Source organism: Peromyscus maniculatus, chromosome 10 (genome assembly GCF_049852395.1).
Source record: "Peromyscus maniculatus bairdii isolate BWxNUB_F1_BW_parent chromosome 10, HU_Pman_BW_mat_3.1, whole genome shotgun sequence".
Lineage (NCBI taxonomy): Eukaryota > Metazoa > Chordata > Mammalia > Rodentia > Cricetidae > Peromyscus > Peromyscus maniculatus.
Window position 1 is genome coordinate 65593881 of NC_134861.1, and position 26952 is coordinate 65620832.

Here is a 26952-nt window from a genome sequence, read left to right on the forward strand (position 1 = left end):
GTTCCAGGAAAGGCACAAAGCTACACAGAGAAACCAAAAAACCAAAAAAAAAAAAAAAAAGTAAATGTATATCAAGTCTATTAGAGTACATAAAATACTATTAGCTCATTGCATTTCTACAACAGGTTTATCACAGGATACACAACTGATGGAATGTTTAGCTTTTCACATCTACTGTAGACTGAATTTTCCCCCTTCCCATTCTATTGCTTTAGTTTAATTTGTAACACAACACTATTTGGAGATAGCAAAATAAGGAAATAAAATGGTCATGTCAGTCACACATCAATTCTTAATCTCATGGAGCCATATCTTTGTAAGAAGAAACATCCAAGATCTGACAAGAGGATCACAGAGAACTGTCAGATGAGGACACAGCAGTCAGATATAGGTGAAGCCATGAGACATCCTTAAAAATATCCCTGAAGGATGTGTGACCTTAGACCTTCCATCATCCAAAACTGTGAAAACATGGTTATTTATGTATTTCATTATCTAGTACTTTATTACGTAAGCTCTACAGACTAAAATATCAATTGCTGAACTTCATGAACTAATCAGAATCGTGTGTGTGTGTGTGTGTGTGTGTGTGTGTGTGTGTGTGTGTGTGTGTCAAGTACAGCACAAATATAAACAGAGCTAACTTGTGAGAGAAGGAAAACTGTTTAGTCACATTTACTCTGAGAGCAAGTGACACAAGAACACTGCCAGACTAGAACTTTGCACCAATGTCACTACTGTCAATATGGTTTTAAACATACTTCAGGTACAAATCCTTCAAGGTAACTATTGGTTCACTTTTGGACAGGTAGCACTCTTGTCTGTAATCCTTGTACTCGAGTATTAGTTTTGCAAAATACTACTAACTTAGTGTCTAAAACCTTCTCCTTGTCAAACCTTCCTTGAATACATCCATAGTATCCTGGAGTACACATTACCAGTGCAATACAATTTTATTTATAGATACATTTTTTATTACTTAGAGAAAACCTCTGATCATTATTTAAATTAACACTAATATGCGCTGTTGTTTAAAGGGGAACCACTGAAAGTTGAAGTCCTTCTTTGCTATTGCTTTATTCACTACAATCGCCTTTGCTGCCCTCTCAAAATTTCTACTTCTTAATGTTTACTACAAAGGAAAGGTTTGACAGTAACCTACATTGATTAGAAAACCCAACAGAAGCCAGGCAGTGGTGGCACAAACCTTTAATCCCAGTACTCAGGAGGCAAAGGTATGTGGATTCCTATGAGTGCAAAGCCATCCTGGTCTACAGAGCAAGTTCCCAGACAACAAAGTTTACATAGAGAAACCCTGCCTCAAAAACAGAGATAGATAGATAGATAGATAGATAGATAGATAGATAGATAGATAGATAGATAGATAGATAGATAGATGATAGATAGATAGATAGATAGATAGATAGATAGATAGATAGATAGATAGATAGATAGATAGATAGATAGATTTCAATTCCTAGAATGTTCAAAACAATTTGATCAAAGTGCAGAATTAGTCAAAGGGGAAGGGGGAAAGATAAAGTCTCAGGATAAACACATTCTTTTTGCCGATTCTAAAATAATATTCTTTCAGATGATGCATTTGGGAAATAACCTGTAAACAATATTTTCCTCAATTACGTACTGCAAATTGTATGTTAACTTTGACTTCATTACCTACTGCCTACCATACCTCCCAATCCTTTGCTTTTAAGATTGGAAATTTCTTGGAAACTCACTGTGTCCATGTTTCAGTAACAGTTTTTGAGGAAATAGACCAATTGCATATATATATAACAAGAGAAAGAGGGTGAATATAAGGACTTGTTGCACTATACACTGTTATTAAAGCTTCTGCTATTGTCAGTCAGAAGATTGAAGCTAGAGAGCCCAGGCTGTTGTTCAAGTGTGATGTCTGACAGTTTTTAGAATTCCCTCTTGCTTGCATATGTTACTTTTGTATACTATTCACATTTAGAACTAATTTGATGGGTGTCATCTATATTAGAGAAAACAATTTGGTGTGCCCAAGGTTGCCAATTTATGTATTTGTTTCCGTTAATTATTTTTGTTTTAGTGTTCAGAATCAAATGCAGGTGACTGCATTCTGGATCAAAATTCTAATAATAATCTGCCTTTGCTACCCTGAGGGTCATTATTTTAAAATGCTAATCTCTTTTCGAGGTATTCTTTTGTTGACACATAAAATTTGGCCTTTTCTTTGATTTGTCCATTTGCCATGTGTATAAAAAGCATACAATACTCCATTGTCTTAGTTCTTCTTTTCGTGTTACTTTGATAAAATAGCTTGACAAAAGCAACTTAAGGGAGGACACGATTATTTCACGTCTTAATTCAAGGGTATTGTCCTTTCTGGCAGGGAAGTAAAGGAAACAGGTGCTGGAAGAAGGTGCTGATGCTGGTCACAGCATGTCCATGAGCAGGATGCAGAATAATGAGTGTATCCTAATGTTCAAAACTCTTTATGTAGTCTAGATTCCAGCCAACGAATGATTCCATCCACAGTGGATAGAACTTCAGATCTCAATCATCTGCCTGATAATTCTAGATTTGTCAAGGTGTATATGTACACCATCACATCTATAAATGTATATATTTATATATTAGATTAAAACTAAACCTGAACTCCCCCAATTCTCCTTTTCTCTCCAAAACTGTATGACCTTTTCTAGTTTATTGTTGTTATACATACACAACACACACACAGACACACATGCATATACTGTGTGTATGTAAATGAGGCTGATCACAAAGACAAGATGAGAGATGGGGGGGAAGTGTTCTGATGATGTGCTCATGTAGGAAGTTCTCAAAACCTGAAATAAAGACTAAACATACGTGATGTTTTGAATGAAAATTGTCTCCATAGGCTCATGGGAGTGGCATTATTGGGAGGTCTGGCCTTCTTGTTGTAGGTGCAGCCTTGTTGGAGAAAGTGTCACTGGAAGTTGGTTTGAGGTTTCCTGTGATCAAACCAGGCCCAGTGACTTTCTCTTCCTGCTGCCTGCCGTTCTGGATGTAGAACTCTCAGCTACCTCTCCAACACCATTTCTACCTATACACTGGCCTGCTTCCCACTATGAAGACAATGGACTAAATCTCTGAAGTATAAGCCATCCCCAATTAGATGTTTTCCTTTATAAGACTTGCCATGATCCTGATGTCTCTTCACAGCAATAAAAACCCTAACAAAGACAACATTTGACACCTCAATGAACAATTATCGTGTTAATCGTGATGAAATACTTCATAAAATTCTTAGATCACCATGTCCACATCATTACAAAGGTTCCTGTACTTCAGTGTGGAGAAGGTGCTTGTTTTGATTCTTTAATTCTTCCTATATTTTGTAATTTTAGCAAATGTGAGCAATTAATTCTTTGCTTAGTATTCCAATCTAAAATTCATCAGTGAAAAATTTGCATAGAAGCTTATAGTTATAATTATGGCACAAGCTGCCTTTGAAAACATGTAACAATTCTCCCAAATGCAGCATTATTTGCAGAAACTCATGTAGTTATTGTAGCACTCTCCAAAGCCAGTGTATGTAAGCATCATTATTGTAGATGCTCTGCATCCCTGTGTCTACCTTGCTTTCTGTTAATGGAATGCAATTCCAGCTGTTTCTTTTATTACCAAAACCCAAATCTAGTTTGGTATCACATCAACCTGCCTTAGAAAAAGTATTACTGTATTCTAAGAAGAGATTAGTTCTCATTACATACAGCTGTTGCTTCACACAGATTCCAATCTGGTAGATTACTGGCTTGATTTCTTGTGGTGCTTCACTCTGTGCTGGACTGTGTCACTTGGCATTTGGTGGAATATCACTTGTGTTATTTCTGGAAAGGCAATTTGGGGTGAGAGTAATGGTTTACATCAGTAGACTTCAAGTAAAGGAGAGCAGATGAACACGTGCTTCAACCAAACAGAGTGAGGATGAAATAGAACAAAAAGTGACCTTCCCAAAGAAAGAAAGGACTCTGCCTGTGGCTCCCCACTGCTTTTTTTCTCTAGTATGCTCACACTTTTTGCACACTCGTAATTTACATCGTCTAAACAACACTTGCAGCCAATTCTTTGTCACATCTCCCCACCCACTCTCGGGAACCCATTGTTTAAAATAAACATCTCTGTCTCTCTGTATAGTTACCAACACACTCATAGTCCTTTTCCTCTGAAGAATTCTACCATTCAGCAGGACTTGAAACTGGTGTGGTTCACTTCCAATGGTTTATTTTGAGCATTTATTCTACCAATGGTGTAAAGCACTGTTGCTATTTTTGTACTTGTTTTAGATAATAGTTCATAGTAATACCTTTTTTTTTTTCTAGATAACTCTGCTGTATTTCCCAGACTGATGTCAACTTTGTGGGTTCAAACAATTATCCCACTTCAGGTCCCATAGTAGTTGAGACTATAGAAATGTATAACAAATGTATAACAATGACCAATTATTAACTCATAATGAAAAATTATGTAATGTTAGACACTAAATCAAATCCTTTGAACGGTATTAGTATTACTTGCAGCATCTCGGGACACTGTTAGTGGTACCATTCCACACATTTCCATGAATAAGTTATGAAAAAAGTGAGTAAGTAAGGTTTCTAAAATATAGAACTAGTAAATGTTAAATAAGGATTTGATTATAATACTTAAGTTAACAGGTCATTTTACTTTCCCTATTCAGAGAAGATCATATTCCATAAAATTGGTCTAAAAGACATTTGGGGCTGGGTGGTGGTGGCACATGCCTTTAATCCCAGCACTCAGCAGGCAGAGGTAGGCAGATCTCTGTGAGTTTGAGGCCAGTTTGGGCTACAGAGTGAGTTCCAGGAAAGGCACAAAGCTACACAAAAGCCAAATAAATAAATAAATAAATAAATAAATACATAAAAGACATTTTGGAGCAGTGATTTGAACCAAATGACTTCAAAAATACCCTGAATGTCCAAGATTCAATGATAAATTGAGACCACCTACAGTTATATTCATATTTAATATGTGTTAAATGTTTTCTTTTTGTGGGTTTTGTGGTATATGAATGGGTGTTCATGTGTTTGCATATTTTTGCAGGTGTGTGCATACAATTGTTCATGTGCCTGTGGAGATGAGAGATTGATGTAGCTAGAGTTTTCCTGCCTTGCCCACAGTCATGATAAATCTCTATCTACCGCCAGCCCCACAGCCGCTCAGACCCAACCAAGTAAACACAGAGATTTATATTGCATACAAACTGTATAGCTGTGACAGGCTTCTTGATAAGTGTTCTTATATCTTAATTCAATCCATTTCAATAAATGTATACCTTGCCACATAGCTCGTGGCTTACCGGCATCTTCAATGCTGTTTGTCATGGCGGCGGCTGGCAGTGACTCCTTCTGCCTTCCTGTTCTTTCTTTTCTCCTCTCTGTTAGTCCTGCCTATACTTCCTGCCTAGCCACTGGCCAATCAGTGTTTTATTTATTGACCAATCAGAGCAATTTGACATACAGACCATCCCACAGCAGATTGATGTCAGATGTAGTCCTCTATAACCTCTGCCATACTTTTTAAATCTTCTTTCCAGTGAACCACGAGTGGCTCATGCCTCCTCCTATCTCTTCCTGCCCTACCCAGGACTCTGATTAGAGCTGTGTGTGCTGAACATCAAATTAAGGCCCACATGCTTCTAAGTACATAACCAACTAAGCCCCTTTCTAGCTCAACATATTATTATTACCATACAATAAACATTGGAAAAGGTATTTAGATTTCATTAGTACAGTTCTTATGTGATCTTTTTTTCTTTATTCTTTTGGAATACAGTGGCCATCACACGTATTTTATATTAATTTTTTAAATTTATTTTACATACCAACCACAGTTTCCCCTCCCTCCTCTTCTCCTGATCCCTCCCCTCATCTCCCTTCTCCCCGCCTCCCGCATCTTCTCCTCCTCCATCTCTATTCAGAAAGTTGAGGCCTCCCATGGGAGTCAATAAAGCATGGCATATCAAATTGAGGCAGGACTAAGCTCCTCCCCACTGCATCAAGACTGAGCAAGGCATCCCACCCCAGGGAATAGGTTCGAAAAAGACAGCTCATGTGCCAGGATCCTGGTCCCACTGCTAGGGGCCCCACAAACAGACCAAGCTACACAACTGTCATCCACAAGTAGAGGGTCTAGGTTGGTCCTGTATAGGCTTTCTAGTTGTCAGTCTAGAGTCTGTGGGCTTCCATTAGCTCACTGTGTATTTCCCAGTCATGAACTTGACACCCCTTGCTCATGTAATCCCTCCTCCATTTCTTCACCTGGACTCCTGGAGCTTGGGACCAGTGCTTGGCTATTGCTCCCTGTATCTGCTTCCATCAGTTACTGGATGAAGGTTCTAAGATGACAATTAGGGTATTGACCAATCTGATTACAGGAGAAGGCCAGTTCAAGCACCCTCTCCACTGTTGCTAGGAGTATTAGCTGGGGTCATCCTTGTGGATTGATGGGAGTTTTTCTGGCATCAAGTTTCTCCCTAACCCCACAATGGCCCCCTCTATCATGATATTTCTTTCATAGCTCTGTCTCTCAATCCCTCCCCCAACTTGACCATCCTGACCTTTGTTTCTTGATGAACATCTATGTCAGTGAAAGAGTAGAGTGGATGAATGACTTGAGAACTGTCAACTTCCCAGCTCCATTACCACTGTCCTTTCTGTGGTAGTGGTCGCTAGGGTTCTGATAACTTCATAGAGCTTCTGTTATTTCTTCTCCTGAATGCTTCTGGAGTTCTACTCTGTTTGCTATAATAATCCCCCAGTTTTCTTTAAGGTGAACTTCAGTACATTTCCTCTGCCTCTTTCTTTTTCACCAGTTGAAAATTTTCAAAAAGTTTTTTGTAGGAGCCAACTGGTCAATATTTCAAGTTTGGAAGTCAGGAAGTCTAACTTCTGGGAATGGAACTCCTCTCCAGGTGTGTGAAATTTTACTCAGTACTTTTTAATCAAATATTATGACTGTTTTCTCACAAACTTTAATCATAAAACAAGATGTGTGAAGTATATTGGCCCAGTGGATAGCAGTCTCCAAATCATGTTTTTCTTTTCTTTTCTTTTCTTTTCTCTTCTCTTCTTTTTTTTTTTTTTTTTTTTTTTTTTTTTTTTTTTTTTTTGAAATGAAGTTCCACTACTTGTTAATGATGACTGTGAATTCATGATCCCCTTACCCTAGCATCTCTTTTTAGAACTCAGGCTCATAGTACCATCTCCAACTGCAAAGTACTTCTACAATTAATATTTTGCTGGGTAATTTCAAATCTTTTCATGGTTTTAAGGTCAATCTATAATTAGAAGTCAGTGCTGCAAGCTGAATTGCAGTTTGCCTGTGACAATTGACACTTAAATTCTTCATTCCTTTCAGTGTCCCATTATTGTGCTTTTATTTATCTTTAACAATTTTTGATACTATGCCATGGCCATGTATTTATAAGTAAGTTAGAAAGAAAGGTTCCTGATTTTTGACATTATAATTTAATGAGAGAATAGGGGATCAACAATTTATCAAGATACCATAGCAGTAATTGCATTCTAAACTATGACAATCAGTTCACAGGCTGATCAATGTTGTTGTTAATATTAGGTAATTTTTCACTCTGTCAAGTTAAGCTATGTAGATGAAGAAGGGTGTTTTGAAAGGAGAATAAGTTGAAAATCAACGGAAATATAATACTAACATTTCAAATTGTGTTAGAGTACAACAAACAATATGAAAAGTTTAGACTAAGACATGAATAATGAAAATCAAGAGAATGAGATATGAATATCATGGGAAGAAAAGTTTTCATAAAAGAGGGAGCAGTGGTGAAAGCCAATGCCAACTTGAGGGAGGTTTAACATGGTGCCCGCTGCTAAAATCACCATTAATGTTCTAAAATCCCAATGAACTAAATGTTCATATCCTCTCTAAATAAACTTCCTTTACTCCATCTGTACTTCTTTTTTTTTTAATTGCTTTATTTGTTTAAACATACAGTATATGTGTGAAGGTCAGAGGACTACTCATGGGAATTGGTTATCTCCTTCCACTATATTGATCCCAGAGGTTTAACTTAGAGTTTCACACCAGGTAGCATGAACCTTTACCCATTGAGTTGTGCAGCCAGCCATTTACCATGCTTCTTTTTATTTATTTTTTTTCATTTTTCTTTAGTAAGAAATTTTCTACTCACTCTACATACCACCCACAGATCCCACATCCTCCCTCCTATCACCCTCAGCCCTCTCTCCCAAGCCACCCCACATCCCCCAAATCAAGGTCTCCCATGGGAGTAAGCAGAGCCTGGCACACTGAGCCTAAGCAGGTCCAAGCCCCTTCCCACTGCACCAAGGCTTTGCAAGGCATCACACCACAGGCACCAGGCTCCCAAAAGTCTGCCCATGCACCAGGGATGAATACCAATCCCCCTGCCTGGGTGCCCCCCCAAACAGTTCGAGCCAAACAACCATCTTCCGTATCCTGAGGGACTAGTTCAGTCTAATGGGGGCTCCACAGTCTACAGTTCATGGGTTTCCACCAGTGTGGCCATTTAGCATGCTTTTTTTTATTTAAATTTATTTTATTTTACAATACAATTCAGTTCTACATATCAGCCACAGATTCCCTTTTTCTCCCCCCTCCCACTCCCCTCTCCTTGCCCCCAGCCTATCCCCCAATCCTACCTCCTCCAGGGCAAAGACTCCCCCAAGGACTGAGATCAACCTGGAAGACTCAGTCCAGGCAGGTCCAGTCCCCTCCTCCCAGGCCGAGCCAAGCGACCCTGCATAAGCCCCAAGTTTCAAGCAGCCAAATCATGCAATGAGCACAGGACCCGGTCCCACTGCCTGGATGCCTCCCAAACAGATCAAGCCAATCAGACAATCAACCCATTCAGAGGGCCTGATACAGTTGGGGGCCCCTCAGCCATTGGTTCATAGTTCATGTGTTTCCATGGGAGAACAAGGAATAGGAGACCATGGTAAATGAAGACCACATGAGAATAGGAAAAAGCAAAGTGCTAGAGAGGCCCACAGATATCCACAAAGATAGCCCCAAAATAGACTGATGGCAATGGTCTAGAGACAGCCAGAACTGACCTACTCTGGTGGTGGGATGGCCAAACACCCTAATTGCTGTGCTAGAAAACCCGTCCAATGACTGAGGGAACTGGATGCAGAGATCCACGGCTAGGCCCCGGTTGGAGCGCCGGGAGTCCAATTAGCGACAAAGAGGAGGGTTTATATGAGCAAGAATTGTTGAGACCATGGTTGGATAAAGCACATGGACAAATTACTGTGCTTCTTTTTTTTTTTTTTTTTTTTGGTTTTTCAAGACAGGGTTTCCCTGTGTAGCTTTGCGCCTTTCCTGGAACTCACTTGGTAGCCCAGGCTGGCCTCGAACTCACTGAGATCCGCCTGCCTCTGCCTCCCAAGTGCTGGGATTAAAGGCGTGCGCCACCACTGCCCGGCTACTGTGCTTCTTAATAGATGCTTCTGACATGTCAGTGTGGTGATTCTTCAGGATGATGAGAAGCCATCTATAATAAGATCCAAATATGTCACTTTTGGACATATACCCAAAGGATGTTTCATCCTACTACAGAGACACTTGCTCAACCATGTTCAATGTGCTCTATTCATAATAGCCAGAAATTAGAAACAACCTAGATGGCTCTCAAGTTAAGAATGGATTAAAAAAAATGCACAATGGAGTATTACTTAGCCATTAAAGAAAATGAAATTGTGAAATTTGCAGATAAATGCACAAAACTATAAAAAAAATCATCACGCATTCAATAACCCAGCCTGAGAAAGACAGATATTGTATATAATCACTTATATGTAGATATTAGCTATTAGGTCAATGGTAGCAAGATACAATCTACAGAACAAGAGAGGGAAGGTATAGAGTAAAGGACTAAAGGGGAATGAATAGATCTCATTTTCTGTGAATGATTGATTGACAAATAAAACACTGATTGGCCAGTAGCCAGGCAGTACTAGCAGAGAGGAGAATTGAGAGAACAGGAAGGCAGAGAGGAGACACCAGCCTGCTGTCCAGAGAGCATCATGTAAAGGCAGCAGGTAAAGGCATGGAACATGTGGCGGCATATAGATTAACAGAAATGGGCTGAGTATAAGAGTAAGAGCTAGACAATCATAGGCCTGAGCTAATGGTTGAGCAGTTTAATTAATATAAGCATCTGTATGTTTATTTTATAAGTGGGCTATGGGACTGCCAGAGTTTGGCAGGACCCGGAGAGAAAACCTCTAGCTACATTCATTATGTAAGGAAATAGAATAGCTAGTTATGATTGGATGGAGGGGGTGGATCAAGTACGGAGGGTATGGGAGAGGGGCCAATGGATGGGATATGGGGAGAGACAGCAAAAATTAATGGCCATATGAGGGATAGTATGGAAATTTCATACAGAACAGGCTTCGTAAATTATTGCATATAGGAAGCTGATATAAATGAAATAACCAAATAATGGGGAAGACACAGGCTCACCTAGCCATCTCTTGTCATCAAATGATACTTCCAGGACTGGGATTGAATTTCACTTAATTGAGTTGTTGACCAAAGGGTTCCTGTGGGAACTGCAAAAGAACCAAATCTGTGGCCAAGACTGTAGGTTGTTTTTCACAAATTGACAGCAAGACCCATTGCTGAAATCCATACCTGCATAACTCATTGAATATGGAGAAGTATAGCTGTTACCTTCATAGAGCTTTGACCCCTATGAGCTATCGTATTTAGGACAGAAACATATTCTGCATACTAACAAAAAAAATAAACATAAACATCAAGCCATCCATAAACCCTTTGGTCTTCAGGGGTATGCTGCCTCCAGGGTATGGTAGAGCCACTGTTGCACAAAACTTGTGGGACTAACCAACCAATAATTGATTTGACTGAATGCCCATTCCATGAGAGAGAAACCATACCTGATACTGCTTGGATGACCAAGAACCTTAGACTAGGTAGCCAATGGACATAAGGTAATAAAATAGCTCCAGATGGCATTCTGCTATACTTACAGATCAGTGCCTTATTCAGCCATCATCAGAGAAGTTCCCCACTGCAGCAGATGGTAACAAATACAGAGACCCACAGGCAGACATAATGCAGAGTGTGAGGCCCTTTAGAGCACTCTTCCATATCTGAGATATCTCCATCAAATTCGTCCCCTCAGTGCTCAGGGAGGCCCAGAGAGGAGGAGACAGAAATAGTATAAGAGCCAAAAGGGATGAGGGATGCCAAGCAAACAAGTTGCTTTAAATCAACATGATCCAAGTTCATATAAACTTACAGAGGCTGAAATAATGTGTACAAGGCCTAAATGAGTCTGCACCAAGTCCTTTGCATAAATATTATGGCTTGTAGTTTAGTGTTTTTAGATGACTCCTGATCGGACAAACTAGTGGGCCTCTATTTCTTGTGCTTTCTCTTGACCTTTTTTTTTTTCCTGTTTGTTTATTTTTGTCTAATTCCAATGTATTAGATTTTCTTTTATCTTATTATATTGTTATATTTTATTTTATTATTATCCCTTAGTAGGCTGTCTATTTTCTAAGGAGAGAAAGAAAGAGAGTGGATCCAGATGTAGGAGACTTGGGGAGTAACTTGAAGGCATAGAGGGAGGCATAGAGAAAGAGTTTCATAGATATATATCCTTAATTTGGGGCATGTTCTTCCCCCATTGTTCTCTCAAATCTCTCCCACTTCCACTCAATGTCTTCGACTCAACAATTTCTCCTCCTCTTGCCTGTCCTTTTTTTTTTTTTTTCTTGTGACCCACTGAGTTCAATTCAGCTTGCTTGAATAAGCATGGTCATGATTGCATTTTTAAAATTCTGCTGTTTCAACTAAATGCCCTATTCGAATCTCAAATATTTACACACACTGACCATAACTTAATCTCTAGCTGCAATTAAGATAACTCTCTTTGATTTTTAAAACTGACGACTCACCTCTATGCTTTCAGGATATTAAAATTCAGTTTACTGTATAGGCCTTAACAACAACAAAAGTTGTAGATTTTTTCATATAAATTTGTATTTAAAAAATAATGTGTCTTATACATTTTTCTTGTAAAGCAAGGGTCATTGTATGGTGCAGCTGCTGTCATGGTGGCTGTGGGAATGAAATGAGTGAAGAAGTGCAGTGGTAAACAGATGTATGGTAATAGAATCATTTCTAGTAGTAAGAGTAGGGGGAGGGTCACAGCATCTTCACCTGGGAGTCTGTTGCTCCTTCCTTCTCAGTGCCCCTACAACAAGTGATCTTGCCCTGAGATGTTTGAGACTATCAGAGATTAATTTTTAGGTGAACACTGAATTCTGTGATGCAGCTCTATGTTGTTGTCTTGAGCATGAATTTCCTATGATGCAGTTAATTTGCAGGAATCCATTCTCCTGTTAGTAACCAACTAGCTAATGTCTTTTATGTAAAACAATAAATTCACTGGTTAACTGACTTATGTATGAGTGTTTTTCTTACTTTAATTTGTTTTGGAACTCTATATTCAGGATAAATAGACATTTATTCATATGTCCACAGGAAAATTTAATATATATTTCAGATTTATATATGAAAATATGCAAAACATCAACTAACTAAATGTAGCTTAAATTTTTCTTTCTAGAATTCTTTCACAGATTAAATAGAAATGCATTACTTTTCAAAACTTTTTCTGGTATTTTTTTTTGTTATTCATTGCTTCTTTAATACATTGATAGTCACAGAAAATGCTGCATGATTCTAATTATTCGAATACGCCATGATAAATTTTATTGTCTAGAGTCGAACTCATCTTTTATAAGTAACATGGTTTTGACCAGGATACTTGGTGTAACAACATTAAAAAAAAGGGATGACATATTAATCTCATGGCTGGTTCAGCGTCCTTGGCACCACTAATTCTGGGCTGGTGTTGAGTCAGAACCCCCCATGGTAACAGCAATGTGCAAAGGAGGAAGCGGCTCAGTTCATAGTGGAGAAATTACAAGCTTAGCAAGAGTCCCAGTATCTTCTTGCTCATGCCACCATACATGAAAATAGCTTACAGGCCTCGGAACAATGATGCTCATATTTCCTTTTAGCCGAGCACCACCTCCCAAATTCCCCACACCATTTTGAAATGGTGCACAATCTGAGAGCCATGTATATCCTAGTTATGAAATCTAGGGGGACATTTAGTGTCCAAAACACAGCTTCTTGTTTAACCTAACTTTGATGGATACAGTTTGCTGTAATATGCACAAGATTCTTTTGATAATATCCTTTTTAAATTCTTTTCTTCCAGTATGAATTGCCACCAGATGTTTGAGAATACAGGAGGTAAATTTTTAATTGAATATTGGGCTCTATGATGTAGCTCTATGCTATAAGTATTGAGCTAGAAATGTTGATGTCTTCAACTACAGTTGTAATTTCTCTATTTTTCCTTTTGGGTCTTATTAACTATATACATGTTGTAACTCTGCTCTCTGCTGCAATATATTTAGTATTGATGAATAGATTCTTGATATACTGCTGCTTTCATAATTAGTGATATTCATTTTATCTAAAATATGATTTGCTCTGAAGTATAAATAATCTGATATTGTACAGGCTTTTAAATTATTTTATGTATTGGTATTTACATAGTAACTTACACGTAAATTTTCATCTAACTTTCAAGTGGAGGGGCTTTTCAGGCATTGCGTTTTCTTTCAGTAATTATTTAGTCCTATTTTTCATTACTTCTTTGTCAATAATAATGCTAAATCAATGAGAAGAGTAATATATGAATAAGAGCGCACACATTTTATGTTTCTGTCATTAGTTGATAGCTGAAAAGGAATTGGATCTGCTTTGCTTTCAAGTTTGCTTTTGAGCCTATCCCTTACATATTTCATAAATTACTGTATAATTAATTTTAACATTTCTATACATTTGTATTTTACATCCTATATTTCCTTGGTGAAACTTTTTAAGATAAACCTAAGTCTACATAATTGTCCTTTCAAGGATTTCTGTAATGATTACTTTGAAATTAATGTCCAATAAATTCTAACATCTGCTTCCCTGTGTTGGCATCTGCTGATTGTCTTTTATCATACAGTTTGTAGTCTTTTCTGTTTTTCCCCTGATAAGCATTATGTACGAATAGATATTTTTAAAAGTTTGCACATTATTACAAAAACAAAGACATAAAAAGTGAGAAGAATTTGTTCACAGTAGATGAAAAACATTGAAAAAAGTCAAGAAACACCCAAGAGAAACGACCCATGATTAAAACCTGGATGGGAAGAGGAAAAAAAATGAATATTTAACATGGAAATGAGTATACCGAAATTATCCTTTCTTAACTTTCTGAAGGTGAATCATCAATCAAAAATATGTAATATATTCTGGTCCACATTATTCTAGCAGAGTTAAAATATGTGAACAAACTCTGTACATTGAGTTACATTATTCCACGAATATTATCTGTTAAGTGACATGCATTTTATAAGGTGAAGAATATCCCTTTGAATTTCCTACAGAGTTTGTCGTCTTTGGCTTTATACTTTTGTATGTTATTGGTTATATTCAATTTAGAAACTATGTTTTATTTTAATTGATTTGTTGGTGAGACTATCAGCTCTCATTTATCCATTTCATATAAATTGAATCTGCTTTAGTTAGGATGAGAATTCTGTCCCAACTAATGTAGTTTATGTATTTTATCATAATTTTATTTATTTTAATGTACCCAAACCTGCTGTCTGCTTAATAGTGTTACTTATACAATGTGACTTTTACACAAATAGTGGTTATGTTTCATTGTTTCCAGAATGGCAAGGCAAGAATGTCTGTACATGTTCAGTGGAGACCAGTTGCATTACATTCATAAAAAGTAGATGAATGAGTACAATGCCTAAACTCATATTCCAGTGTTTGGATTTTTTTGTGCAACCAGCTTGACAAAGGATGTCTTCAGTCAACTGAAATGGCATCAAGAGCAATGAGATTTCTTTACAAAATCTACCAAAACCCATGATGGGTTACTGCTAGTTGTGCTATCATTCAAGGAGCAGATTTTTTGGTAATTTAATTTTTCATAAATGCAGATATATTCAAAGGGCACACATCAACATCATTTAGTTGTTTTTACTTTTTGAAATAGGGTCTTGCTGTGCCATAGTCTTTCTGTATTCTGTGAATATGTGTTGTTCCTCATGGTTAATAAATAAAGCTGCTTTGGCCTATGGCAAGGTAGGATAGAGCCAGGTGGGAAATACAAGCAGAGACAAAGAGAGAAGAAGGGCAGAGTAAGGGCAGATGCCATCCTGCTGCTCAAGGGAAAAGATGCCAGCAGACTGGTAATGCCACAGCCACTTGGCAAAATATAGATGAATAGAAATGGATTAGTTTAAGATGAAAGATCTAGCGAGCGAGCGAGCAAGAATCCTGAGCCATAGACCAAACAATTTGTAATTAATATTAAGCCTCCGAGTGATTATTTTATAAGCTGCTGCAGGCTGGGTTGAACACAGAAAAACTTCCAGCTACACGGCTTCATATAGCTCAGGCTAGACTCAAACTCACTGTGTAGCTGAGGCTATCTTGGCTTCTGATCTGCCTGCCTCTACCTCTAAGTAGTAGGATTACAGGTATGCACCACAATACTCACTTCTTGAAATGCTGATCATCTAATTCAAGTCTGTGTACATGCGAGGAAAGCACCCTACAATACTTCTATCTCCAACATTTTCAAATACATGCATAATATTTATATGTTGAATCTTCATTGAGAAAATACATTTTTCATGAACTTAAATTTGTCAAAACAATGCATATTGTATATTAGAACTCTTAAAACATCTATACAAATGGAGATCTCGGTGTTGTGTTTCTATTGCAGCCTGGCACTGTTCTAGCACTCTACTACATATGTATGTTAACTCCTCTAAGTCAAATGCTTTTCCAGATACCTATAAAATGTCTACAATCATTTGTGTATATTAATCTCAAAATAAGGTCATACTGGTATTTCCAACTCTAAACTATCACCAAATAGATCATTCTAATCTCCTCTTGATGTGTGTGCTGGAGAGTGTGATATCAACTTGACACAAGCTAAGTCAACTGAAAGGAGGGAATTTTAATTAAGCAAATGCTTCCATAAAATCAGTCTGTGGACAAACCTGCAGGGCATTTTCTTAATTAGTGATTGATGAAGGAGGGACCAGCCCATTGTGTTGGTGTCACTGGGATGGTAGTTCTATAAGAAAGTAGGCTGAGGAAGCCTTAAGAAGCAAGCCAGTAAGCAGCAATCCTCCATGGTCTCTGCAACAGCTTCTGCCTCAAGAGTCCTGCCATGCTTGAGTTTCTATCCTGACTTTATATTATGATGAGCTGGGGTGTGAAGGAGTAAGTCAAATACGCACTTTTCTCCTCAAGTTTCTTTGACATGATGTTTGATCACAACAATGATAACCCTAACTAAGACGCAAGAATGGTAAGAGATCTGGCATGCACTTATCCACTCTTTGCCATCCATTTACTTAATTGCTCAGCTCAAGTTTGTGTAGATGCAATAGTTCAATTATTAACTACACATCATTAAATATCTTGATGACTGAATGTATTTTTCTCATGTACACTTTATTTTATATCTATTTATGAAGAATCCATCATTTCAAAAGTTACTGTGTTCAGCATCTTTTTACACATTCACCTTCAGTAAGGTTGTTTCATGTATTAGTAATAAAGTTAGATTGTTCCATTGAACTGTTTTATCACATTCTACAATCCATTCTGGAATTCTTTGACCTGCTAAATTATGTTTTAATATCCATGCATAATGTTCAGTCATCACACTTTCTACTTTAAAACTCTATGAACTTTGTCAAATGCAGTGTCATATATTCACAATTATATATCATACATAATAATTTCATGCTTCATTTATTGAAAATGTTGTCAGTGATTAACCTAATCAATGTTCTCACCTTCAGTCCCTGGACAACCACTAATCTTTCAACAGTTACTCTAGCTATGTCTTCTACAAGGCTGTATATTGCAAGCACAATGCATGTGGCCTTTTCATTTGACATAGAAGTATCCACTTGTGACTTATGCTGTGACTTGATAGCTCATTACTCTTTATTGCCCAATAATAACCCATTTTATAGATGTGCTTTGTATACTCATTCACTCATTGAAGGGCATCTTAATGGCTTCCATTCTTTGCTGATTATGGATAAAACTGTATGAAACTTGTATGAAAGTAACCAAATGGGCTAAAGTTTCCAATTCATTTGGGTAAATATCAAGGATGCAATTCTGAACCAAATGGTAAAGTGATGTATAATTTATGAGAAACTGCTTTATTATCTTTCATGATGAATATATCACCTTATATTCTTAGCAGCAATAAATTAGAACTCCTCTGGCTATGTACTCTTTCTGGTAATTAGTATTGTCAAATTCTCAGTTTTATCCATTCTAATAGAGGTGTGGGGACAACTCTTTATTTTGTTAAATGTATAATTATTCTTCAATGACAAATGGTCTTGAGCTTCTTCTCTCATGAATATTCATCATTTGAGTTTTAGGGAACTGTCCTGATATTTTTCTGATTTTAATTGTGTTGTTTAATTTCTTAATGTTGATTCTTAAAGGACCTTTGAATGTTTCATGTACAAGTTATACACACACACACACACACACACACACACACACACACACATACACACACACATCTTGGGTTTTAGTGTCTCTTGTAGAGTAGTAATGGGGTTTTTTATAATATTAATTAAATCAATCTGTATTACTGTCCTCTAGAACAGCAGAACCAATAGAATGAATGCATATTCTAAAAAGGAATATATTAGGTTGTTTACACGATACAGTTTAGTCAGCACAATGATGCCTGCTGCTGAGGAGACTGAGAAATCATAGCTTCTCAGTCTGAAAAGCTGAATACTCAACAGTCCCAGTCTAGTGGTGAAGGCCAGAAGAACCTAGAGATTTGATAAATTTTACTCTACATTGGAAGGCTGGGGGTGCTGTGTCTACTTGCCAATAACTTATGAACATATAATTTTTGACAAAGAAGCCAAAAGTGTACAATGGAAAAAAGAAAGCATCTTCAACAAACAGTGCTGGCATAACTGGATATCAACGTGTAGAAGGCTGCAAATAGATCCATATCTGTCACCGTGCACAAAACTTAAGTCCAAGTGGATCAAGGACCTCAACATAAATCCAGCTACTCTGAACCTGCTAGAAGAGAAAGTAGGAAGTAGTCTTGAACACATTGGCATAGGAGATCACTTCCTAAATATAACACCAGTAGCACAGACACTGAGACAAACAATCAATCAGTGGGACCTCTTGAAACTGAGAAGCTTTTGTAGAGCAAAGGATACGGTCAACAAGGCAAAGCGACAGCCTACAGAATGGGAAAAGATCTTCACCAACCCCACATGTGACAGAGGACTGATATCCAGAATATATAAGGAACTCAAGAAATTAGACATCAAAATGACCAACAGTCCAATTGAGAAATGGGCTTTAGAACTAAACAGAGAATTCTCAACAGAGGAAACTCAAATGGCTGAAAGACATTTAAGGAATTGCTCAACATCCCTAATCATCAGGGAAATGCAAATCAAAACAACTCTGAGATACCACCTTATGCCTGTCAGAATGGCTAAGATCAAAAACACTGAAGACACTTTATGCTGGAGAGAATGTGGAACTAGGAGAACTTTCCTCCACTGCTGGTGGGAATGCAAGCTTGTACAACCACTTTGGAAATCAATATGGTGCTTTCTTAGAAAATTGGGAATCAATCTCCCCCAAGATCCAGCTATACCACTCCTGGGCATATACCCAAGAAATGCTCAATCATACCACAAGAGCACTTGCTCAGCTATGTTCATATCAGCATTGTTTGTAATAGCCAAAACCTGGAAACAACCTAGATGCCCTTCAACTGAAGAATGGATAAATAAATTGTGGCACATATACACAATGGTATACTACTCAGCAGAGAAAAACAATGACATCATGAGGTTTGCAGGCAAATGGATGGATCTAGAAAAAATCATCCTGAGTGAGGTAACCCAGACTCAGAAAGACAAATATGGTATGTACTCACTCATAGGAAGATGCTAGATGTGGAACAATGATGACTGGACTGCTACTCACATCACCAGGGAGGCTACCTGGAAAACGGGACCCCAAGAAAGACACGGAGAAATGGATGAGATCTACATGAACAGCCTGGATATGAGTGGGAGCAATGAATGGCAAGGGTCGAGGGAAAGAGAGCGGGAGATCCTAGCTGGATCAAGAAAAGAGAGGGAGAACAAGGAATAGGAGACCATGGTAAATGAAGACCACATGAGAAAAGGAAGAAACAAAGGGCTAAAGAGGCCCACAGAAATCCACAAAGATACCCCCACAAAAGACTGCTGGCAATGGTCGAGAGACAGCTGGGACTGACCTACACTTGTGATGGGATGGCCAGACACCGTGTTAGTTGTGCCATAAACCCCATCCAAGGACTGAGGAATCTGGATGCAGACATCCACGGCTAGGCCCCGGGTGGAGCGCTGGGAGTCTAATTAGTGAGAAAGAGGAGGGTTTATATGAGTGAGAATTGTTGAAACCAAGGTTAGATAAAGCACAGGGACAAATAACCATGAATGGAAACACATGAACTATGAACCAAAGTCTGAGGGGCCCCAAACTGGATCAGGCCCTCTGAACAGGTGAGACCGTCGATTGGCTTGATCTGTTTGGGAGGCATCTAGGCTGTGGTACCAGGTCCTGGGCTCGTTGCATGAGTTAGCTGTTTGAAACCTGGGACTTATGCAGGGACACTTGGCTCAATCTGGGAGGCCGCCTAGATAACATTTATTTTTAGTTCAGTGAAAATTCATTCTCTTATAATTCTTGAGTCTAGGAGTCAAAAATTAAGGTGCCAGTGAGTTTGGGTCCTTGTGGAGAGAAATGAGGAAGGGGTTATCCCATGCATTTCTCAGATCTATATCTATTACCTTGCATAAAATTAAATTCCAATGGCTCACAGACCTCAACATAAAACCAGACACACTGAACATGATAGATCAGAAAATGAAGAATAGTCTTGAACACATTGGCATAGGAGACAACTTCCTGAACATAACAGATATCATAGTCACTAAGATCAACAATAAATGGAACCTCATGAAACTAAAAACTTCTTCAAGGCAAAGGACACCATTAACCCAGTCAATATGGCAGCGTACAGGATGGGATAAGATTTTCAACAACTCCACAACTGATAGAGGGCTAATATCCAAAATATTTAAAAACCTCAAAAATCAAAATAGATAACAACACAATAAATAATCTAATTTGAAAATGACTCTGAGAATCCATTTTATACCTTTCAGAATGGCTAAGACCAAAAACACAAGTGACAGCTCATTCTGGAGAAGATGTGGAGCAAAGGGAATATTCTTCCATTGCTAGTGGGAGTGTAAACTTGTACAGCCACTTTGGAAATCAATATGGTAGTTTCTCAGAAAATTGGGAATCCATATGCCTCAAGACACAGCTATATCACTCTTGAGCATATACCCAAAGGATGGCCAATTATACCACAAGGATACTTGCTCAACTATGTTCATAGCAGCTTTATTCATAATATCTAGAAAATGGAAACAGCCTAGATGTCCCTCAACCAAAGAATGTATAAAAAAAAAATGTGGCACAGTTACACGGTGGAGTATTACTCAGCTGTGAAAGAAAATGACATGATGAAACTTGAGGCAACTGGATGGAACTAGAAAACCTCATCATGAATTAACATTCTAATCTTAAGATCACTTTGCAAGTGAAGTTAAAACCACAGATATGATAAGATAAGAGCACATGAACACCATTTGGAAACCAGCATTTGACCTAACATTTCACCCTGCTTTGGCTTCTTCCAGATTTTATTTCCACTTCACATTTCTACTGAGGTTGAGTATCTGCTTTTTAGAGGAATTAACTGAAGACAAATATTGCTAACAATCAAGTTCCTCTTTATTCATCTTGTAAATAATTTATTGATTAAATGAAGAATAAAACAAATTTAAGAGATCTTACACTATTTACATTTTAATAGAAACATATGCACTTAAAAGAGACATGAATCTTTAATAGAAGTAGAAAAATTTCAAATAATGGCATATGCTTCCCAAAAAATAAAACATAAAATGTTGGGCACAATAAAAAAAGCTACTCTAGATTCAGTAGTAAGAGCTCTCCTTGCAACTGCTGTTTAAGCTAAGGTCAAATAATAAGGTATCAACATCATCAAATTTAACAATAAGACCCTTCTGAGGCAGCAAAAAAAAAAAAAAAAAAAAAAAAACCAACAACAACAACTTAAAGGTTCAAGACTAGGAATTAAGTCAGTATCTTCAAAAAAGGCTGGTGTTTAAACTAAAAAAATCACTATTTTAATGCCATTAAGTAAAACTATCAGGTAAAAATATTACCAAATATTTTTGACTTCTGATATTTACAATTATAGAACAATAAATCTGTACTGCAGGAGTCCATTCTTTTATTTCTATTGTGTGAATCTGGAAATTGAATTCAAGTCTTCAGGCTTGATAGCCACTGTCCTTACCTCCTCAGTCATCTCTCTGACCCCTTTGGTCCAAAACTGTCAAAAATTGAGTAATCCACCCCTAATGTAACACCTGTTGGAAAATTTCATATCATTTGTCTCCAGGAATAAAAACTAAAGGCTTACCACATGTTTTTAGATAGCAGTCCATACATATTGATGTCCTTGAAGTATATTACCTCAAATTATATATTTATATACTATTTGGTTAATTTTTATATAATATAATCATTATATATTTCATCATAGTGAAGACATTGCATTTCTAAATCAAGTCAAGTGAATAATAGACACAATAAAAACTTTTTAAAAATTGAAAGATTCAGTGGAGTAGGTCATCTGAACAGAACCTATTTCTTCCACAAGTGAGGATGTGCCTATTAATATCCACTCGAAGCATTTCCAAAATATGAACAGGGAGAAATGCTGGATGCAATTTCTTCTTCCAAAGTGAATGTATTCCTTATTTTCTATGCATGCTAAGAATTGAATATCTTATTACTTAAAGCAGGCATGCTTCCATTCCTTTATAGATCTTTATGTCATTTCTAAAGTTGAAGTGAGAAAGATGGAAAAGGAAAGGAAGAGTAAGGAATGAGGAAAAGCATAAGGAGAGGGAATGAAGAGGAAGTGGGCACAAACAAGAGGTAGAAAAAGAGAAATCAGGTGAAGGGAGATTTGGAACATAAGTGAAAATGTCTACAATGTTGAATTGTGTGCTATTTTGTTAAAACTTCTAAGAATCAGAGAGCTAGAAAAATGAACATTGATCTATTAATTAATATTAATGGCAATTAATTCATTGAATATTGAATGAATATTTTTTGGTGGGTGGTGGGAAGATCATTTCTGCTATTGATTCATCAAAATTTCTTCAGTTTGTTATATAAAGAGAAATTGAATAATAACTACAGTTCTTTTAGTATTTGTATGCAGTTTCATATAATGTACAGATCATGACAAATAAGATATTTGTCTAGTAAAAACTTTCCCAAGTGTACTTAAACATTGCAGCTTATCCCAAGGACTCACTCCCAACCTCTTGAGTACAATAGAATCCCATAGAATTGAAGAGTGTTATATCTACAGGGAATTTAAGGAACTATCATTTGTCAAACCATCACAGGTGTTGATATTGAAATCTGAAGAGGTACTGAGGACTTGGAAGAATTTAAAGAAGTACCTAGAAGTGGTACACAGGTAATACAGGAAATGCCTGAGTACTTTAGATAGATAGAAATATCTGTTTATAAGATATGCTTAAAACTCATCTGTTTGTCTAAAAGGAATCACACACTGTGCAATCAGCTTAGATCACAGGTAAAGAACATTCCTTCTAATCTTGATTGAAGCTTTTTTTGTGAGTTTTGATGCATACTATTTTTGACTTTTGATGCTGAGAGCTCTGGTTGGCTTGGTTGTCCACAGTATCTTCAGGAAGAGGCTCTCTACTATTCAGAAGGGAAGCCCAGTCCCAATAGATAATCTATAAAACATTCCCATACATAGGACTCTGTGTACATTATGGAAAAAAGGGCAAAACTGTAGAGGCAGTGGGAAGACTTAAGAGCTAGAGGGTTGGAGAGATTGTGTCTCCTAGACATCAGAAGCTACATCAGTAAAGACTGACTCAGCAACACGAGCATATAAGTGTGAGCTGAACAAGGATGACATGAAAAAACATGCCAAACTGATATGGGGGAAGCCCACAAGGTCTAACTCTGCAAAAAAGACTACAGGCAGCTGCAGAAAGTTGGGTGTAGGAGAAACAGTTGGCCCTAGAGGAAGATCACACCAATTGGTTGTCCAGTACCAAACAGTCTGCCGTGAAAACGTTTGTACAAGTAATATTATATAGACTCAACAGTTTATATTTGTGAATATATATGTATATACACATATGCATTGAAGTATATGTGTATATACAAATGCATGTATACATCTAATGACAGTTAATAAATAAAAGGCCATGAATTTGATAGAGAGTGGGGAGGGCTATTTTGGATGGTTTGGAGGGGAGAAATATTGTAATCAAAATACAGTCTCAATAAATAAATAATGTCACATGAGCCAACAGGTTGTCAAACTACCTATGAGTAAGTCACAAAGTTCAGTCAAGAGTGGCAAAGTGTGGAACATCAGGCAAAAGTGGACACTAACCCCAAGGATTAGTGTTGTAGTCTAGGGATCATCCTGAAAATGGCAGAACCAAGTAAAAAATAGAGCAAAGATCAGCAATTGAAATCTTAATTAATTAGCTCAAATGTCTGTTCCTCTGTTCTTCATTTTTGAGCTCATTCTTATTTATTCATTAGACAACACAGAAAACATATTCAGCCATAGATTTGGGGATTTATTCCTAGTACACTGCATGCTTAAAACTGAATGATTTTTATCTAGTAAAAATGAAGTCAGTATTGACCAACATGGTATGTGTTAGGAATTGTATTTCATTATTATGTTGATGGAAGATTCTTATATTAGTGGTAATGCACCATAACAGCAGTAGATAAATATTAAAGAAAAATATTGTATGGCCTTCTTCTTCAAAAAGTTAATTTTCCATGGGATCTTGTTTAGAGTTTTATTTTGGAAACAGGCCAGGAGTGTTTTATAAAGCAAAGGAAATCAATCTTGAAAAGAAAGAAAAAGACACAAAAGAAACATGATTTGATTCAAAGCTGAGTTTTACTGCTACGTCTCAGGTCAGTGGTTTTATCCAGAACATGAACAAACATCATCACCTGTGTCCAGTGCAATCCCAGAGCCCTGACAAGGCTAGAGATAAAAAGACTCAAACATGGTCTGTAATTCTAATTTGTTCAAACCTCAGGAGGAAATCATTTTTTAAAACAATGTATTCATACATGAAATTAAATTATGCAATTGAATTCTGCACAAATCAATCTTTTCTCTAAACATTTCCAATCTCTTCTGATTGTCACTGCACAAGACAGGCAGCCCTACAAGCTGCCATTTCCTACTTATTTCTGTGTAGTCTGTCAAATGTATTTAATAGACAATCCTTTAGAAGAGCACAAGGCTGTAGGAGTGGAGAAAAGAATATACATTTCTCATATTATATACATCATTTTTCACCCAGAGATAATGAATTAATAAATAACAATGGGAAATAAATACACATTGCAAAAGAAAAATGCTTATTATGAAAAGCTATTTTTCTAAGAATCACATAGAAACTTTTTTTGAGTGGGCTCCAAAGGAACATTCGTCAAAACATATGTCTTTATGGAATTTAATTTTATGTGCTAAAAAATTAATAGTAATGATATTGTTATAAATAGTAATTTGCTGGAAGGTACTACAAGTTATAAAGGTAAGTATATTTATAACACTCCAAAATACTACTAATAATTATGTTTTCATAATTCAATACTATTTAATAATTTATGGTTATTTTATTATCTCAAAATGTCACTTCTATTGATATTATAAGGCAGATGGATATAAATACTCACTTGACGTTATTCAAAGAAGTGATTTTGTGGCCATGTTGAGATAGCCTTAGCTACAAACTAATGGTCATTGCTGTAGGAGGCCAGGGCCAAATGTTAGTTCTGACCACTCAGTGCCAATTCTACTTATATTGTTAATGTGTACCTATATTCTAACAAATGTCCAGCTACCCTTGAATTCCAAGTCCTCAATAGGGAAGCATGTGATAACGAATACATATGGTTTGGAATGTTAAAGAATAACAGATGATATCTCTTTGGCTATTCCCCAGGGATTTCATAAACTAAGAAGCATGGTGGTTATATTAAGGGTATCTTCAGTATTCCCTGTCTTTCCTTCTAGTGGCAAGGCTGTATTATAATTTCCAACACTTTAGAGTTATACACCTTCATGAGACTTTTCTAAAATCTCTAAAACAGAAATGGCAGGAATGCTCTTCAGTTTCAAATAATAAGCAATGATTGATATTTGTTCATTTTTTTGGTACTACTTCTCCTTGGCATGGTGATTGGTAACTTTAAGGACAGTCTCCCAATACTAACAGAATAATATGATAAGCAGATCACTTTACAATTTACATGGATGCCAAATATACAATTTTATCTTCATATATTGAAATGACATTTGCAAAAAGTACAGTGTTTAGGTTTCAGTAAGTTTCTAGAAACAACTACAAATTCAATACAAAGGAGTCTTCTACATCTCTGAGAATTTCCCTTTACTGTCCTATTGCAGCCAAACACTATTCCGGACACTATCCCTGACACCATCAATTTTTTGTAGTTATATGCTTATCCTTTACTGACAATCCCCAAACACTCACTAACAATTGTTTCTTTGTTGCAATAGATTTTTCTCTTTTAGATTGTGATAGGAAATAGACCCACACAGGGTAATAATTGTACCTCTTATATTTTTAATTAGAATTTTTTTAATTATCATGTAAAATATTGGGTTTTGTTTTGAAATTTTTATCATGAACAAATGTTATATTTCATGAAAACATTCCAATATACATTGTTTTACTTATATAGCTTTTATTCTTTGGTTTGTTAATAGTCTATGTATTAATATGTATTGGAATTGACATGAGAGGGAAAAGATCATATCAGTGGAATACATATTACATATCTATCTATCTATCTATCTATCTATCTATCTATCTATAAACATTAGAAAGTGAACCATGTTAAGAAAGAAAAGAGTAGCTATCACCATACATATATATATTTTCCATTACTAGATTTTATTCTATAATTCAGTTATTATAGTTATGTGCATCTGTGTTCAAAATAGATGTTTATCTTTCATTGTATTTTCTGTGTAATATTTAGACTAAAATTAATATTGTGTTGTAACTGGTCTTTCTTTGGACCATCAACTCAAACATGGAGACTTTTTTTATTAGTTATGAAAACTTGGCCTTAGCTTAAGCTTGTTTCCAACTAGCTGTTAAAACTGAAATTAACCCATTTACATTAACCTACATTTTACCACATGACTCTTTACCATACTGTACTTCAAACTTGCTCATGTCTCCTGGGCAACACCCCAACCTTAAAGATTCTTGCCCTGAAATTCATCTTTCTCTCCAAATTCTGGCCTATCCTCTCCTGCCCAGCTATTGGCCATTCATCTCTACATTAAACCAATCAGAACGTGCCTTAGGCAGGTGAGGTAAATCATATAAATCTTCACACCGTATGATCAAATATCCCACAACAATTTCCCCTATTTGCCTAAATAAAAATGAAAAGATTTAATTATAACACAGTAGAAATATGTACATTAAA